An 18,255-nucleotide genomic window follows, 5' to 3' on the forward strand; every position below is an offset into this window, starting at 1 on the left:
CTTATAAAGCGCCTATTTTGTGAAATCTTTAAAAATCTTCTTGTCGAAAACCATTCAGACTATGGCTACCAACTTTGGTATGCAGTAACATCTTATAGTCCTCTACCAAGTTTGTTCAAATTATGCCCTTTGGGTCAAATTTGACCCTGACCCGCGGGTCACATTATTTATTTAACATTATATACGCTTATATCTTGCTTATTTTATGAAAACTTTTAAAATATTCTTGTCCTTAACTCTAGGATCTAGGGCTACCATATTTTGTATGTACATGTAGTGAGATTTAGTAGTCCTCTACAAAGTTTGCTCAAATTATGCCCCTTGGGTTAAATTTGACCTAGCCCAGGGTGTCACAAAAGTGTACATGTGCTTAAATGTAAGTATTTGCACATGCAGAGAATATTTGTATCAGCCTTTTTTCAGCAGTGGAGCGATACAGGGCCATCATGGCCCTCTTGTTGTTGCCATAGTTTCAATTAGTCATGCACTAGTTTAAATTAGTCATGCAATAGTTTTTGGTATTTTTATGCCCCCGATGGTTGGCATATAGTTATCACACTGTGCAACTGTCTGTCTGTCTGTCCGTCACGCTTTAAAAAATATGCCCATAACTCTATGTCGCTTCAGATGTAACCTTCATTTTTGGTATGCATGTGTATATGGGCAAGGCCTTTCCATACCCAAACAAACACATTGACCTTGACCTTGAACTTAGGGTCCGCGTTTATGTTTCAAAATCTGCATTACCTTACCAAAATGAATTACTCCCACTTATATGCGGCTTATATGCGAAGTATAAGGGAGTTATATTTATGCGGTTTATAAACCGCTTATAAGTCGCATATAAGCATTCAAATATCTTGTATAAGCGAGATATAAGTCTATGGCAGTTAATAGCGAGATGTAAGTCTAGAAATAATTCGTATATAAGCGGCTTATATGCGGTTTATAAACTGCATATAACTGCCTTAGAACATAGCCAAAACTATCCACTTTTTTCTTTCGCTTATATGCGGCTTATACACCGCTTATTATAGCCAAGCCTCAAACTGACCAATCAGTTGACATTTTTGTCACATGACCCAGATTGACCAATTAGAGCAACACAATAAAATAACAAGTTTGAAATTTTCAGTCAAACACTGGTGTGTGTCTTTTTAATGATTTTTAACAATTATGCCAAATAAAGAGGTAAATATATAAATCTCTCTAATCAGATACTGTTAATGGTGTGTATTTGATTGTAATTTGACAAAATAACACATTCTTTTTGATGAATAAGGTATTAAATTAGGGCATAGACATGTCACAGTTTGTCAAAAGTGGGTGGGGTAATGGTCAGTGTTTTCTTGAAAACAATGTCATAAACTCAATATAATAATTGGTAAGATTTATCTATTTTATTAGATAAAATAATGATATATAGTTAAATGATGTCTGTCTGACTAATAAAATGTTGTTTTGACGTATTCGTTGTTTACATGAAAGAAATCTTAAGTGATGAAAGTGATGTTTGATCGCCCGTTAAGTGACACATGCTATTGTAAGTTATTACTTCTTTTCTAAATATATTTTAAACTTGTATTGGTTGCAAAAGACTCGTTGAAGGCTTATCTATTTGGTTATGTAACATATTCAAAGCATGATAACTTGAATAAATAGTTTATGACAAAACAATTTTTAACAGGTTCCCTACCCACTTGCAGGTGTGATGAACTCTTAAACCGATAAAGCAGCAAGCAATTCTGTTGCTGTGACGGGTAAAAGTTTTGCAACATATGCCGTTGTTTAGCTCTACTGACCAAAGGCCGCGAAACTTGTAAACCGCTTATATGCGACATATATTTTTTTTTTGGTAAGGGTTTATGTTTCCAAAAATGCTCATAACTTCTATATCGCTTCAGATGTAACCTTCATATTTGGTATTCATGTGCATATGGACAAGGCCTTTCTATATGCACACAAATTTTGATCCCTGTGGCCGTGACCTTGAAGTAAGGGTCAGCATATTGGTTTAAAAATCTGCGTTTAGGTTTCATAGTATAACCTAAATTAAAAAGACCTTTCCAGACACGCACATATCTTGATCCCTGCGGCCATGACCTTGAAGTTAGAGTCAGCATTTAGGTTTCGAACAAAATTTCTGTTATTTAGCGGTCTAACATTACTTAAAACTATCAAAGCGTTTTTCGGGGGTATATGTCATCCTATGGAGACAGCGCTTGTTTTTAATTCACTTACGTGTAAGTTGTGTTAATACCATCAGTGAATTCATAGCAATATGGGATATTACGTAACAAAATGCATTGATGGTGTGTACATTACAATTTCAGCAAGAATTTTTTTTTTGGATACCAAATTGACAATTTTATGTGTTATGTTTCTCTTTGATAAATGTCGATTTTAGGAACAATATTATATCATCATTATCGAATGCCCATAATCTCTGAGCTGTTAGTTAGTTAAAAATAGAGAACATTCTTGCACTTGTTTCCATTTGTATCTAATGCCATTTATTATAATAAAAAAGCAAATAGTGCCTTGTGCCCTCTTACATACATGCATCCAGTCTTATCTGATTGTGTCACCTTAGACCCCTAGAGAGCACAGTCATCCAAGGTTTGTTAGATAACAATCAGTAACACAGCAACTGATAAGCTGAAAGACAAACTCTACACAACTATCTAATTATCTTCAGATCATACTATATTGAGATTTGAGTTTTTTTTTATTAATTTTAAATGAATACGAAATAAAAAAATTATTGTGGAAAGCAAGTTTTATAATACTTGTTTAAAACAATTTGTTGGCATGGTAAATCTATCAGTTGTATTTGATTTAATTATTGAGAATGATGGGCTAATAAATCTGCAGATTAATTTCACAAAGACAATATTATCAGTTTTAGATACATAGTTTTATTTGTGTGTAATACTACTTGCTATCTTCCTAGTTTTTTTTTCTACAAATCCTTACTTATTATTTATACAAGTATTATATTTTTGTTATGAGTTTACCCAAGAGTTATAATGCTTGGGTCAAAAAGTGATTGAAAAAGTACCAAAAAAATATTTGTGCATATGGGGTGTCAATGGGCCAATTGTTACACTGCTCATGTTACACTTTACAGTAAAACTTGTTTTGAATGTCACAAGTTGGCTGTCATTAAGTCCAGTCCAAAAAAAGGCACCTTTTACACAATTCAATATTAAGACTCGTAATTTAAGATTCAATGTGACAGACTTACAATTGACCAGTCGCCAAATTATCGATCGTTCCGCCCACATAGTCACGTGGTCTCCGACAAGCAGATCGCAATGATAGCGGATTAGGCGAGTGAAGTACTATATTTGTAACGATGTATCATGCTATTTTCTACAATATAAATTGTTAAAGCCGCACACAAAACTAAACTGCTTTGTAAAACTTTAATACAATCATAAATTCTTTAGATAGAAATGGCTTAATCAAAATAAATGAGTAAACGACAGACCGACTATCAGAAACGTTTCATATACATTATAGGGAGTTGAATAAAAATTAGTTGTAAAAATGAACATTTATTTCATATTGATTTGAAACTTGTATTAAACAGACTTACAGTGAATCGGGTGGTTATGCATATATAAAATTTTTTTAATATTTTTATTAAATGCAAATGACACATCTATATCATTATGGTTTTTTGTTTCTTAAAATGTTTAGATCTTTTTATTGTGTTATTTTTAAAAAGACACCGATTTTTTTAATTAGATACAATTTAAATTTTGATTGTAACCATTATTTAATAAAGGCCTAATTTCGCGGTTTCATAAACAGATAGTCTGATATTCATTTTAGTTCATGTATTTTTAATGGGAACCAGTTACATTTCACTATCGAAAAATGAAATGTTGGTATTGACCTTATCGCAACATCCGGGCACTTGCGTCAGTTAGAGTTACATGCCCCTTGACGACGGTGAAAACAAAAGCGCTGTCGCCATTTTATTTGCATTGAAATATTTAACACTGCTCGCAATTTTCTTTAGTTAAAGCACATCTTCGCGACTATTTTTTATAATAAAAATACCCAGAAATATAGAAATTCTTTCATAATAAATTTATGATACCTCTTTGTCATCTCTTATGATACTGAGCAGTCATTTAAGCCAAATTTTTAATGCCGAAATAATTGAATATACAGTTGCTTTATAAAACACGTTGACACCTTAAATAAACATTTAATTAAATTAAATGCAATATTTTTCATTTGATTGTTTGCATCAGTCTTAAAATCGTGTAGGCTTTTGTATTCTGGTGTTTAATTGCCCCTTTGTTTTGCATAATCCGATTATCTCGTTTTGATCAAATATTGTCCAAACTTAACTGACAAGAAGGTGTCATAAACCACACTGGGTGGTCCAGACAGTGTCATTTAACACGATAGATGCCACCATGTCTCCTCTTTCTGGTAGTATTAAGCAGTCATTTGGATGAATAATTAACGCCGATGTACTTAACAGTTGCTTAAATTAGATATGTGACATATGGTCAAATATAAAATCATGTCCAATTTGAAATTTACACCGTAAAGATACAAGCCCGATTAATTTATTAAAGTATTTAATAATTATACAATTTACGTAAAAAAAAGTAATGTATTTAGCGTGTATCAGTTAATTAAAAAGACGTCATTCCGTATTAAGATTTAATGTTACGACAATAAACGATCGACATCATAAAAAAGAAATTACGTTTGACAGCAACGGGGGTAAATAATGTTTGAAAAACAAATATTTATACAGATATATGTGTGTTAATTTTAATATTTGTCACTCGTACTCATTACAATGAACACAACTAAGGCTTTCAGTAAGTCATGTACCAGATGTCCCTACGTATTTTACAGCTTCACATTAGCATGATAAATTGACATAGTAGAAATATAATTATAATGTTTGAAGATGAATGAACCCTGAAAAGAACGACAATACTCATTACATCAACATCTACAAGGATACTCCCATTATTACAGAATAAACGAATTTACCCGGTGTCTCAGTGAGAAAGTTAATCATGAATGTCGCCGTACTCGATCGTCGCCCACTTGGTCGGGTCATTTTTCCAACATCCAGCTTGCAATTTGTACGGACATTCATTAAGTCCAATTAGTTTTATTTTCTGATCATATCGGGCTTTCGAAGTGCAATCTAACCCTTCATAATAGTCAAAAGACATTTTAAACACCAATTACAGGGCATTTAATTACCTATCGACTTCCCAATAGGAATGCAATTGACGAAATATCAGCAGAGGTGCTCAATCAGCGTAGTAAATCGACCGTATCTAGGGCATTGTTTTCACCGTCGCTAAGGGACTGCCCCTTTTGGGACGTCATCGCGATAAGGTCAATTACGGTGCTGGGGACCGTTTCAATAAGCTCTCGTAAGTATGTTACGACTCGTAAACCAGTTGCGATTATCGCAACTTGCCATTTTGCGTTTCAATAAACTTTCGCAACTAACGATATAGTAGAATTCTCTCGTAAGTCTACGAGACGTAAGTAGCAGTCGTTGTTACGTCGAAACCAAAATGGACGTCGCGTATGTTGTGCATATAGACGCCGAATAAGAAGCTTTTGGCTCCGTCTTTTTTATCGACGACAATACAGAGGAAGTAAACATGTTGTTTTTTATCCCTTGATTACTTTCTGCAAAATATTTAACGTTGGAATCAATATGTCAGTTACTGCCCTTTGTTTATATTCGATAAGGATAAATAAATCAAAATAAATTGCAATTTATCATACGTGAAAACCCTATGTGTTTATTATGTGTGTGATTCAATTATATTGTTCAACAGCAGTTGAAGTATATGCGCTTTCCGCCGCTCGAATTATTGTGCGATGATTAATTTTGCTGTAAGCTTTTATCTCCATTGCAATTTGCATGTGATTTCGGAAGTTTTTTTGTTCGGATAAGTACTCAATGGAGCCTTGTTTTTTGTTGGTTAATGTTTGCTATCAACGCCATACAACTCGTTACAATCTATTCCTTTTCTTTGTATTATGTTTATTTAATATTCTGTCAGAACGATACATGTATTGCTAAATTATGTTGGATTGTAAAATGCGCCCAGTTAGGCAACTGTTAGCCTACATGTGTATCAAACCTACAACCACAAACACCAAAGTGATGATCATCATGAAATAACAAATCAGTTACTGAGTTATCAAAATATCTTGTTTTTCTTGAACACACATACACAACAGTAACATATTATAGTATTTTTATTACATTAGAAGTATTATTCACTTTTTCATATTGTACTACACCAATAGGTACTCACCACTGACATCAGTTAAAGATTTTTGGCCAAAGGAAACATCTATTCCAAGCTGGCTGATCTTCATGGAATCAGCAGATCATCTTTCGTTATTTGACATGCCTTCACGAGTTCAATCAGCAAACATATGATCGGTAAATGTCTTTATTTCTATAATCAATTACTCAATCATGATTTTAAACTGCTGTAGAAAAAATGTTATTTATTTAAATACATCATGTCTTACATATAGGATCTGGCACGAGTTGTCATATCATACCATATGTTATTAAACGAGTTAAGGAATTTTGTAAGTAAGCGAACCTTTGGTGAGCTTACTGATAAATTTCCTAGACGAGTTTAATAAAATATGGTACATGTATGATATGACGAGAGTGAGATCTTTTTTATCACATGCTTTTAAATGAGCAAATTAAATAAATATTTACGCAAACATAATGATAAATCCCAAATGTTGTTTACATTTCGTGGCACCATTTGACGTTGCAACGTCATTTCGGTGAAATAACAAAATGCGATTGGTCAATAAACGAAAACTAAGCCAATGAAAACGCTTAAAAAGTATATTACACATGTGTAACAGGGTATAGCATGTGATAAAATCTTATATAGATATTGGGTCAAATAATTAAAGTTAAAATTAATTTTCATTTTACAGGGATGGTACAATCATAATTTATTTATTTTTATCTTTTTTTATTCCTCATTTGTTTTTTTTATTTGATACATAAACTATATGTGAATAAAAATCAATAGATGATAAAAATTTGAGCACAGTAAATAAATGAAAATTTAAACACAGTTAATCAAATCATGTATATAAATGCGTTATCATGTACTGTTTATTTTAAACACATGATACATTCCATAGGTTTCCAGTCCGTGTACAACAACAAACTTGCATGAAGGTTGGATTCTGCCACAAGGCCTGGGAGCAGTGGATGGGACTCTCATACCCATAATACTGAATACGTTATATTACACACATGCAGTTGAACACAGCAGGAACTCTTGAAGAAAAAAATGTGTATTTTTTTTTGTTTGAACTTAAATGTAAAAAATATATTTAATTTTAGCTCGACTATATCTTGAATGATAAGCTGTGTATAAAATTATGGTAAACATGCAACATCCTTATATCACTGTTTCTATTACATATTTTCATTAAAAGCACTTATGTATTCAGGGTCATTATGTCATTGTGAGGTCACTGACCAAGTTGCTTATCTCTGACCTGCATTTAGCTTAATAATGCGCCTTTTGTACTTACAATGTTCCACTTAAATTGTGTGTACAGCTACTCCATATCCCTATATTTTCCACAGATATTGAAATAATCCTTCTCATATGTAGTCAGATTTTTTTTAAATCATATAAATAATATTTCTTTGAGTCATTGTTATAACCACTACAAATATTTACTGTTGTTGCGAATAAAGTTTTTAAAACTGTTTAAACTGGATGTTGTGTTAGTGAATCTTTAAGAGAAGAAGCTTCTTGAATAATGTCACTTTAGCTTCTTACTTCACAATCTTTTTGTTCAACATGTAATTAAATACACTTTAAATTATAAAGTGGATTGCAATACAGAGAACGCAGAAGAAGCGCTTACATTTGTACTTAAAAAGAATGATGTTTGAAGTTGTCAGCATTTTCATGGTGAACATTTTGATTGTTTGGCCACAATGGAAAAAATACTTTGTTACTAATTTAAATTTTAGCAAACACCTAATAATGCTTTAAAGAATGAGTTATTTTGTTTCTAAAGTAAAAATATGTCCTAACCTAGAAAAGATACACTTTAAACATTTTATAAATTAAAAAGATGTACTTAAAACTCCACTGTCTAAGAAAAAGTGGATTATTTATAAATAAAAAAGAAAAATACACTTCCGAATTTAAAGAACATGAAAAAAAGCTTCATCTGATTCTTATTAATTAATGCAATAAAGTGTTCTCTTTAGAAAATGAAGACAATTCGCTTAAACAAGTGCAGATAAAATGCAATTTTTTAAGTGCATTTTGGTAAAAAGCACATTTCATTTTCAGAAGGGTTACTGCTGATGCAGATATTAGAAACAATGATATGACACAATTTGAGATTCAAGTATTTCTTCATTATTCTAGGAACACACTGTTATGTGAAGTTGGAATAAGACATCAATTTGGGAATAAACAGTGTTTTTTCAACACTGCAGTACATGCAGTTTAACCTGTTATTAATTTGTACAAAATATAAGAAAAAAAGACACTATTGCATATATAATTGTATCATTTTAATTGATTTCACTGGGTGTTTAATTTGATTTTTTCTTAAATCCTAAAAAAATGAAACCCTGTGGATGTGTGCCTGCACACAGTTTAAAAATACAATGAAAATAATAAAAATACCATCACTGTTAAACATTAGAAAAGTACTAATAATACAAAAAGTGTACACAGAATTTAACAAAAATACATTCAGAGCATGAAATGAATTTGTATATGCAAGTATCTATTTTACTTATAATTTTGTCAAATAAATAAACACAATAGGAAAAAAAGCACATTATAATTGTTGAAAATATGTTATATTCCAACTTCACATAGTGTCACTGTGTATAATTTAACATTACAGTTGTATATTAAACTGGATGGGTAGCTAAATTTTGAAATAATAGCAATACAAAATGCATTTTTTTAACCATAAGTAAACCATTTTAGGACTACTGCTCATAAATAGACGTTGGTAAATGTATGTATATGAAAATGTAATTAATGCAAATTAAATACACTTGTGTGTACTTTTTCAGTTTTGTTTATTCCAAAAAGTTAATAAAATTATTTGAAAATATACTTAAAACACAATTAAAATGCACTTATGGTTACCTACTTATTTTCTGATGAAGTGCATTTTTCACAAGGAGAAATAATTTTTTTAATACACAAAAATGAATGTATGCAGGAAAAATGCAGGAAAAACAAGAAATGTGTTTGTCGGAAACACTATGTCCCCTTCTGCGCCACTTTGATTTTTTATGCTCGCCCAAAACATTTTGGGGGGAGCATATAGTCGCCGCTTCGTCTGTCCATCCGTTCGTCCGTCCGTCTGTCCGTCCGTGCACAATTTTTGTCCGGGCTATTTCTCAGCATCTAATGACCGGAATTCAATGAAACTTTATGGGAAGCTTCACTACCAAGAGGAGATGTGCATATTATCAGCGGGTTCTGGTCGAATAATTTTTCACAGAGTTATGGCCCTTTGAAATTTTATATAAAAATATTTTTGTCTCCCCCCAACGACTGTGCCCTCAAGATGTTTCCTTTTATCTGAATATATAGTGCAATATTGTGACAAAAAACCTTTGGGGAGCATCACCCGTCTCCGACGGTTTCTTGTTTTTACCTTTGACCTTGAAGGATGACCTTGACCTTTCACCACTCAAAATGTGCAGCTCCATGAGATACACATGCATGCCGAATATGAAGTTGCTATCTTCAATATTGCAAACGTTATGGCAAACTGTAAAAGTTGGAGCAAACAAACCAACAGACAGACAGGGCAAAAACAATATGCCCCCCCCCCCCACTATAGTGGTGGGGGACATAAAAATTATGTTAAAAGTATATTATTTTTCTGCATGTCAAGTTTATTTACATGATCATTAAACACAGACAAATATGGTGCAAACACCGCTACATTTCATTTGTCAAGACCTTTTTGTGTTGGAGTTTAAAAGGCAACACAGTGACTGTAATTTAGGAAGAGTTACTGATGCTTGATTGGTCATTTACGGCTCGGGTACTACTTACATGTTCCGCGGGTATTCTTAAGTATACTTACATGTACCCCGGGTACGGTAAATATATTAAAACATTCCCGGGAATTTTAACGCTAAATCGGTTGTTGTCTGCTATTTTTTTTATTAATTATGTTCACATTCATGTCAAATTTTCTGTACAATGGCCTCTATATAATCAAAACTCTTACTCAAAAAGCATGTTGATACAGTTTGTTTTTAAAGATTAGTTTGTTGAAGATAAGCAATATCGTTTTAGGGTAATCGGTGACCCGGGGTACATTAAAGTATACTTAAGAGTACCCAAGGTACATGTCAGAAGTACCCGAGCCGACAATGACCAATCGAGCGTTAGTTGGACGTGCATGGAGATAAACCATGTTTTATAAAGCAAAAAAATGAGTAACACATATTGTAACTGTTTTAAATATGTAACTACATGTATTAAAGAATCATCAATGATTATATGCACTTTTGAATAAATTAAAGCTTGTCAGATTTTTTAAAGGTCACAGTGACATTGACCTTAGACCTTGTTACCCAAAAATGGGTGTGGCATGTAGAACTCATCAAGGTGCATATACGTATGAAGTTAAAAAGTTGCAGGTAGAAGCACTTTGATTTTAGAGCAAAATGTCGAAGTTTTAGCACGATGCGGAAGGCAGACGGCGGGCGACGAGCTGGCTATGACAGCACCTCGGGTAAAAAGGTTGCCCTGGAATATTACATAATTATAGTGTCTGTCTAGCTACTTTTATCAGAAGGTCCCACTTTGATCCCCACTGGCAATGAGGGAATTAGGAAGGGTCCTCAAGATCATCTCTGATGACACAAAGAATTGGTTCTACTCGGGAAATAGACTCCAGTGTCTTGATAAGCATCATACTTTTTCAGGAATCAAGCTTTAATACAAAGAGTTAAATAAATATTTATATGTGATAGTGTATGATATTAATGTGAAAATACTAAGCAAAAGCTGGGGATCGTACCCACGACCTCCAGAGTGGTAGTCAGACACTTTAACCGCGTCGCTAAAGAGCTAGCCCAACAGCCTGAGTGAATTTATTTCACTACACTCATCCCCCTTTTAATGTTTCAAGGCCCAGACACGCTCGCTACAGCATGTCTTGCATCCGCATGGCCCTCCCAGAAACCATTTAACAGCTCAGACCCATTCCCGCATTCACAGTTCGTTTTTGCCTCGTTGCCATTATTGTGAAAATACTGAGCTCAAGCCGGGCATTGAACCCACGACCTCCAGAGTGGTAGTCAGACACTTTAACCGCGTCGCTAAAGAGCTAGCCCAACAGCAAGGCTGTTGGAAGTGACCTTATTTCACTACAATATGTTAGTAAAATAAACACTGTACAATTATTTATTTTACCTGTATACAAGTACCATTCCTATCTTGGCAGATAGTGAACTACTTTAAAAGCAACATAACTATGAAACACTTATATAAGGCATATCGCAGTGTTCCACAGAAATGATGCTGTTGATAATTCAGCATGATGATTAGACATTTCTAAATTCCATTTCCACTAACGACGTTAGTAACAATTCCAGTGAGTTCATGGACTTTGCACACAGTGAAAAACAACACTATTCCACTGTAACACGGTACGAAAGATTGATTTATGCAATAAATCGTCTATTTATCCCGTGTGAGCCATCTCGCTCTCTGTTCAATGTTTGTTATATGTGTTTTTTCTCAAATTTCCGCAACACATTACGAAAACAACACGGTGTAAACAACCTACCGGATGTTGACAGTTTGAATATAACCCCAAAGAAAACCGAATGTACAATAAAGAAATCGTAGATTGCGAGAGCGATTTACGAGGACATTTACGAGGGGGGTATTGAAACGGTTTACGATAATCGTAAATCCAATCGCAACTACTCGAGTTACGATAACGTAATATTTACGATACGATATCTTATTGAAACGATCCCCAGTTCACGAACATTCGAATGGAATATATTAAGCATATTATGCATTTGTTTATTTATAACAAGATGGACCTTATATGTTCATTGCAATGTTCACATTTTCCCCCGTATCAATATATGTTGTATTAGAAATGTTGTTGTTGTATTATATTCCGTACATTTTACACCTGAAGTCGCTAGAGCTGGCTAAGCCGCGTTGAAATCACCTTTTTGTTGTTTTTACTTTAGTTAAAACACTTAATAAGTTTACAATTAATAATGATTTCCCTTGTTAATGATCCACAGAAAATAAATGTATACTTGGAAATTATTCAAGTAATTACTAGTTAATAGTTTTCTTTTCTTGTGGACAGTACCTAATAATGCCTTAATGTTCCTTCATTCTGAGATCCGCGCAACATACTGTCATTTATTAATTATCGACAATTACGCTGAGATTATTAATATTAATAGCATGTGTGGCAATTATTATGTTGCCCAAACTGCTTAATAATATTGTGCATCAATCGGTTTAACACGTTTGATAGAAAACACAACTGTTGTGGTCAAACTATTGTGTTTGTTTTCTCATTACTCGTTCTTATGTTCAAGAAATAAAGGTAAAATAATTACCTTTTATAAAGTATGTAAAGCACCTACAACTTTGAATAATGATCAAACAGTTATGATCAGGCATTTGATATTAAATCTGCGTAAACTCTTAAAAATTACGTCCATTCCATATGTACGACACGCTTTGTTTGTCGGACAAAATGGTGGCAAGATAAGCGTTGCTGAGGGGTGTGTGAAAACTCGCGATCTGCTTGGCTGATAGTTTTATTTGATTGACAGCTGGCGACTGGTCAATTGATATAAGGGCTTCTAAATGCTCACGTGTCCTCACATTATAGATGATAAACAGTCTCTGAAAAAAACACATTGAGATTTCAATCTGGCAACATTCATTTTAATTTGTTCCCAGTATTTCATAAACACTTTTTATATATATCATTTAATTTTTCATCATCATCCATAAATAAAGCATTTTAAATGTATTTACATTTTCTTTTGAACATTCACTCAAAATGCTGTGTGGCACTATTTCCAATATGACACTATTTCCAATATTCTATCAGAAATCATACCTTTTTCTGTCTATCGCACAGGTACGATAGTCGGACCAGTTACCAATGCCAAATATGCATATTTTTCCCAATTTTCAAAAAAAATCCCAATTAAAAAAAAACTTTTTTTTTTTTTTTTTTTTTTTTAGAAAGAAGTGTCTTATGACTTAATATGATTATTAGACTCTATATCTCAATTTTATTTTGTAAACAACCTACAAAATATATAACCATTATTTATATGAATTTTATCCAAAATGACTGGAAAACTCCCTGCCCAAATAATGCTTTTGTCGATGATAATTATTCCGAACTTGGAAGATTTTGCAACTCAAAAAATCCCAATTTTGCTAGGTACTTTTCCCAAAATAGACAGAAACAGGCCTGGAAATTGTTTTTGTTTTGTCTCTTTTTAATTCACCCTAGGGTGTGATGGAAATACAAAAATAAGTATGTCAAGGGAAGCTCTGATTAATTATTTCAAGATAAGAGAGTTGTACATTTCCAGTGACCCAGATAATTATTTGGGAAATAGAGTTTTCACCCATTGATTTTGAAAATCAAAGCGCTGAAGGCACTGAATTTGTTTGCTGTTGTATAATCTAAGACGCAACTCAGTTTTCAAAATTATGTTATAGCTTTTTATATCGCAAGTTTGAAATGATCACAACCCATTCAAATTTATAAAGAGTGTGTCTTAAAACACAGGTCGAGATGTGTGTTTTTTCCAAATCATTGATACAGCTAATCAGTGTGCACAGGCTAATCTTATTTGACATTCATTAAGCCCCGTTTTCCCTGAAAGCAGCCAATATGTACAGATTTCAATGATAAACTCTAGAATGGCCAACGTTTTCTTGCTACAAGTTGTTAAATACACTCTATGTACTGTGCCAGTGAGAACAGGTAGATGCGGTGATTAAAGCAGAAGCATTATCGTCTGCTCAAGTTTACTGGAGTTATCCACACAGGCAGTCACAGGTTACGGTTCCTGCCGTACCTAAGCCCATACTGATCCATACTGATTTGCAAAATTGCGTCTGCATTATTTGTGAGCTTCGCTCACAAATAAATAGGGTGATTTCATTCTTGAAATAGGGTGAAATGAGTTATAAAAATACATACATTAAAATCATTCTGTTTTACTTCTGTTGCTGCACACTTGTATTGATTCAATACAACTGTAAACTATGATAATTAACTTTAATAAACTTGTGTTTCATAACATCTGTAATCCTTAAAACTGTCCATAATATAAACTTTAAACTAAAAAAAAACCTGACGTTAACTGACATCTTTGTAACTGTCAAACATATCGACTGATTTTTTGGCGCAACTATTGCGGACGTCTTTCTACCTCTCTTAGACATTTTTATTTTGCATCGTAATAGAAACTGAAAGTTCAGACGCTTTACAAATACATGCACAATGAGCGACAAATTAAGTCAGATTGAAAACGCATGAATGTCGTCGTAAATAATTTGGTCAGACGCTATAACTAAATATGAAATCTAGTCCGCAGAACATTTGAACAACTTTGAGTGTTGTCCTGCTCCATCATCCAGGCGCTTGCTGAATGAAACCGTCGCCGCATTACAATAATAATTATAAATAGAAAATACCGAAAATTAGCAAAGCATTTTCGGTTGAAGCTATTGTATCATACACATTAAATTTGACGAATTTGCGTAAAAGTAAAGTTGGTTGCGTTTTCAATACGCATAATATTGTATTTCTTTACGTTTTTAAACAATGTATTAGGGTGAAAGACGCAGATACGCAGCTTATCTGTGGCACTGCATTTCATGCAAGATATGTTTCAAAACATTAAGGGTATTGCACATGCTTTCAGATAATAGTTTCTTTGTGTCTCACATCACTGAAGCACAAGTTGCTATCTATTGTAGTGCAAATATTAAATTTTAAATCTAACTTTCATTTTTACCTGAAGTATTTAGTACAAATAACATTTCATAATTATTTGATTAGTTGATAACACTTTTTACCTGAGAACTGGGGTTATATTTTCAATAAGTTGCTAAGTTGCCAGTTGCAGACATGGGGTAATCATAATTGTTAATCTGTTATCATCATGATTATTAATTGATTCCTTTTTCCATTAATCATGGATTAATCATTAATTATAGCTTTTGTATTACTTAAATAATAATACTATAGATTACTGCTATGTGCAAGAGGTCATGACTCATTATTATTTTATGATTACTTTTATGATTACTTTTTACCAAAAAGCAGATTCAATTTCAGTTCATGAAGACACATGACACATGAACAACATCAGATACTTGCCAACTTATCATGTAGTTAATTACTCAAGTGGTGTAGATCTCTAATTGCCCTTGGCCCTAGGGTTATTTCAAGGGATTAAGTCTGAAAATAGTTATTATTCCGAACTTGCCTACAACTGGTTTTTCCACTAATTTACATGAGGTACAAATACAATTGACCTAGATTCACGGGGTTGTGAATTGTTATTCCCCCCTACTGGTGAACCTGGAGGGGACTTATGGTTTGTGCTCTGTCTGTCTGTCAGTCAGTCAGTCAGTCAGTCAGTCTGTAACACTTTTCTGGATCCTGCGATAACTTTAAAAGTTCTTCATTTTTTTCATGAAACTTAAAGCATGGATAGATGGCAATAGGGAGATTATGCACGTCATTTCATTTTGTTCAAACGTCAAGAATTATGGTTGCTATAGCAACAAATAGACCAGAAATATTGCTGAAAATAGTGGATCCTGCGATAACTTTAAAAGTTCTACATATTTGTTCATGGAACTTGAAACATGGATAGATGGCAATATGGAGATTATGCACGTCATTTCATTTTGTTCAAACGACAAGAATTCTGATTGCTATGGCAACAAATAGACTAGTAATATTGCTGAAAATGGTGGAGTTTCATCGGTAGGGTACTTATATTGCATGGCAATAGTTTAGTTAAAACTCAGAAAGTACCAGAATATTCATGTGACACTAGGGTCATAACGGTAAAAAATTGATTGTACCTAATGATTAGTGGAGTTCTGAATACAGTCTAATGCATTGATGATCTGCATTTATGCAAAAAATAAGTGTTGGAGCTAGGTGTGGGAACAGTTGAGTAATCAGTCAAATAATTGATTTCATGAAATTTTTACTGAACCATGTTAACCCATGTATAAAAGTTACTTTGTGAAAAAGCAATACATGTATCCCGGAAAAAAACTACTTTTTGGAAAAAACCACTAATCTGCTGGTACAAATAAAGCTGACCCATTTATAATCCTTTCAAAATCACACACTGTATCAACCGTTAAAGTAAGCTGTAAGCTATCATTGGTTGATATAATGGACCAGCGTTGTTTGTACCGGGGTGATTAGTGGGTTTTTCTAAACTCGTGCTTTTCCGGGATAAGTCTATTGATGCAACTTCTGCACCAATGGAGAGACTCTGGCATTTTTTATCCATCCTGATAGAAGTCTTATGAGTGACCGCACTTTTCAAATGCCCATGAACATCAAATGCAATAATCATGCAGTACGCTACATCTTTCTTTTTTGTGTGCAAATTAATAGGATAAAAATAGGGTATATATTTTTAGATAAACAGTGGTTGATAAAGGGTCTAGAAGCCCAAATATTATTAAATGCATGAATAAATCCATTAATAAACAATTCGATCACTTTGGTTGAGATTACCAATTAATAATTGATTAATCAACAAAAACCATTAATCATGTTTGAAAAAAAAGTTAAAATCATTAATTTAATTGATTACTTATTCGAGTAATTGACCACATGTCTGCCCAGTTGCAACTGAGAGTAACATTGTTTTGTGACATTGACGTTTTGCTTCACTTCATTCTTAGAGCAATCACACTGCAGTTTATAAATTAACTGATAAGATAAGCTATTGGGGAACAACACCTCCCCCAGTACACAGATTATCTCTAGAGCCAATTAAATATGCAGGTTTTGTTTTGTGCTATAATAAGCACCCGCTTAACAGTTATATGTTTCAAATGAACTTTTTGTGAAGCTGTCTAAGCCAGTTTTTCACCATACCTGACCTTGTAAATGTTCAATAAAATTCAAATAAAAAATATCCCGCGGCTAAACACGAATAAAGACACCTCATTTATTCCATAGGCTGATTTGAGCGATATAATTATGGTATGTCAATAAAATAATCTTATTGTGTTTCCAACAATACCATGATAAATATTATTTTTGATAAATTTAACAAGAATTATTCCACCATATTGACTAATGTATTAAGCATGTGCACGATGAATCACGATACTGTAAATAATCGAATCAAATAGAAATGCCCAACAAACCACTAAAACAGGTTCGTTCGCAGAACACGCGTATAAATATTTTATGTATGTACGGATACTTCGGGTGTGGCTGGTTGACTTATATGTTTATATTTCACTTCCATTCTGCTTTTGTTTCCTGTATTGTATTATAGATTTATGACCAGCAATATGTAATAATGTTAAATAAGCCGCAAAAACTCCGCGTAACAAATTGTACTGCATGTGATGTAGCTAAGAACTGCACCGAAAAAGACATTCGCTATCTTTGATCTCATTTATTGAAATCTTTACTTTTCAGCAACTCCAACCACAATAAACGCCGTATATCTTTTTATGTCCCCCACCACTATAGTGGGGGACATATTGTTTTTGCCCTGTCTGTTGGTTGTTCTGTTAATTGGTTTGTTTGCCCAAACTTTAACATTTTCCCATAACTTTTGCAATACTGAAGATAGCAACTTAATATTTGGCGTGCATGTGTATTTCATGGAGCTGCACATTTTGAGTGGTGAAAGGTCAAGGTCATTCATCAAGGTCAAATGTCAAATATATGGCTTCAAAGCGGCGCAATAGGGGGCATTGTGTTTCTGACAAACACATCTCTTGTTTGTTTGTTTTTTTTCTCAGATTTTTTAAAGACTGGCCTTTTGGTGCCCTTTGAAGTTATGGATTATATTTCACGACAGTACTTACTTATATTTTGCAAATATTTCTTTTTTAATATAATGTCAGACATGTATAAATAACATTTAGATATATTTATAGATATCAA

General features: G+C 33.2%; 1 long non-coding RNA gene across 3 annotated transcripts; it reads left to right on the top strand.

The window, feature by feature from the left end:
• The first annotated feature begins 4,659 nt into the window (after positions 1–4,659).
• On the top strand, positions 4,660–8,310 carry LOC127848720 (uncharacterized). Of its 3 annotated transcripts, none has more exons than XR_008034652.1 (3): positions 4,660–5,426; positions 6,322–6,460; positions 7,198–8,310. It is a non-coding gene; the product is annotated as an uncharacterized LOC127848720 (long non-coding RNA). The 3 variants fall into 3 exon arrangements; XR_008034653.1 differs by lacking the exon at positions 4,660–5,426 and adding an exon at positions 5,486–5,657; XR_008034651.1 differs by lacking the exon at positions 4,660–5,426 and adding an exon at positions 5,694–5,901 and having other exon boundaries at positions 7,198–8,308.
• Positions 8,311–18,255: the final 9,945 nt, after the last annotated feature.

This window comes from Dreissena polymorpha, chromosome 10 (assembly GCF_020536995.1).
Source record: "Dreissena polymorpha isolate Duluth1 chromosome 10, UMN_Dpol_1.0, whole genome shotgun sequence".
NCBI classification, from domain to species: Eukaryota; Metazoa; Mollusca; class Bivalvia; order Myida; family Dreissenidae; genus Dreissena; species Dreissena polymorpha.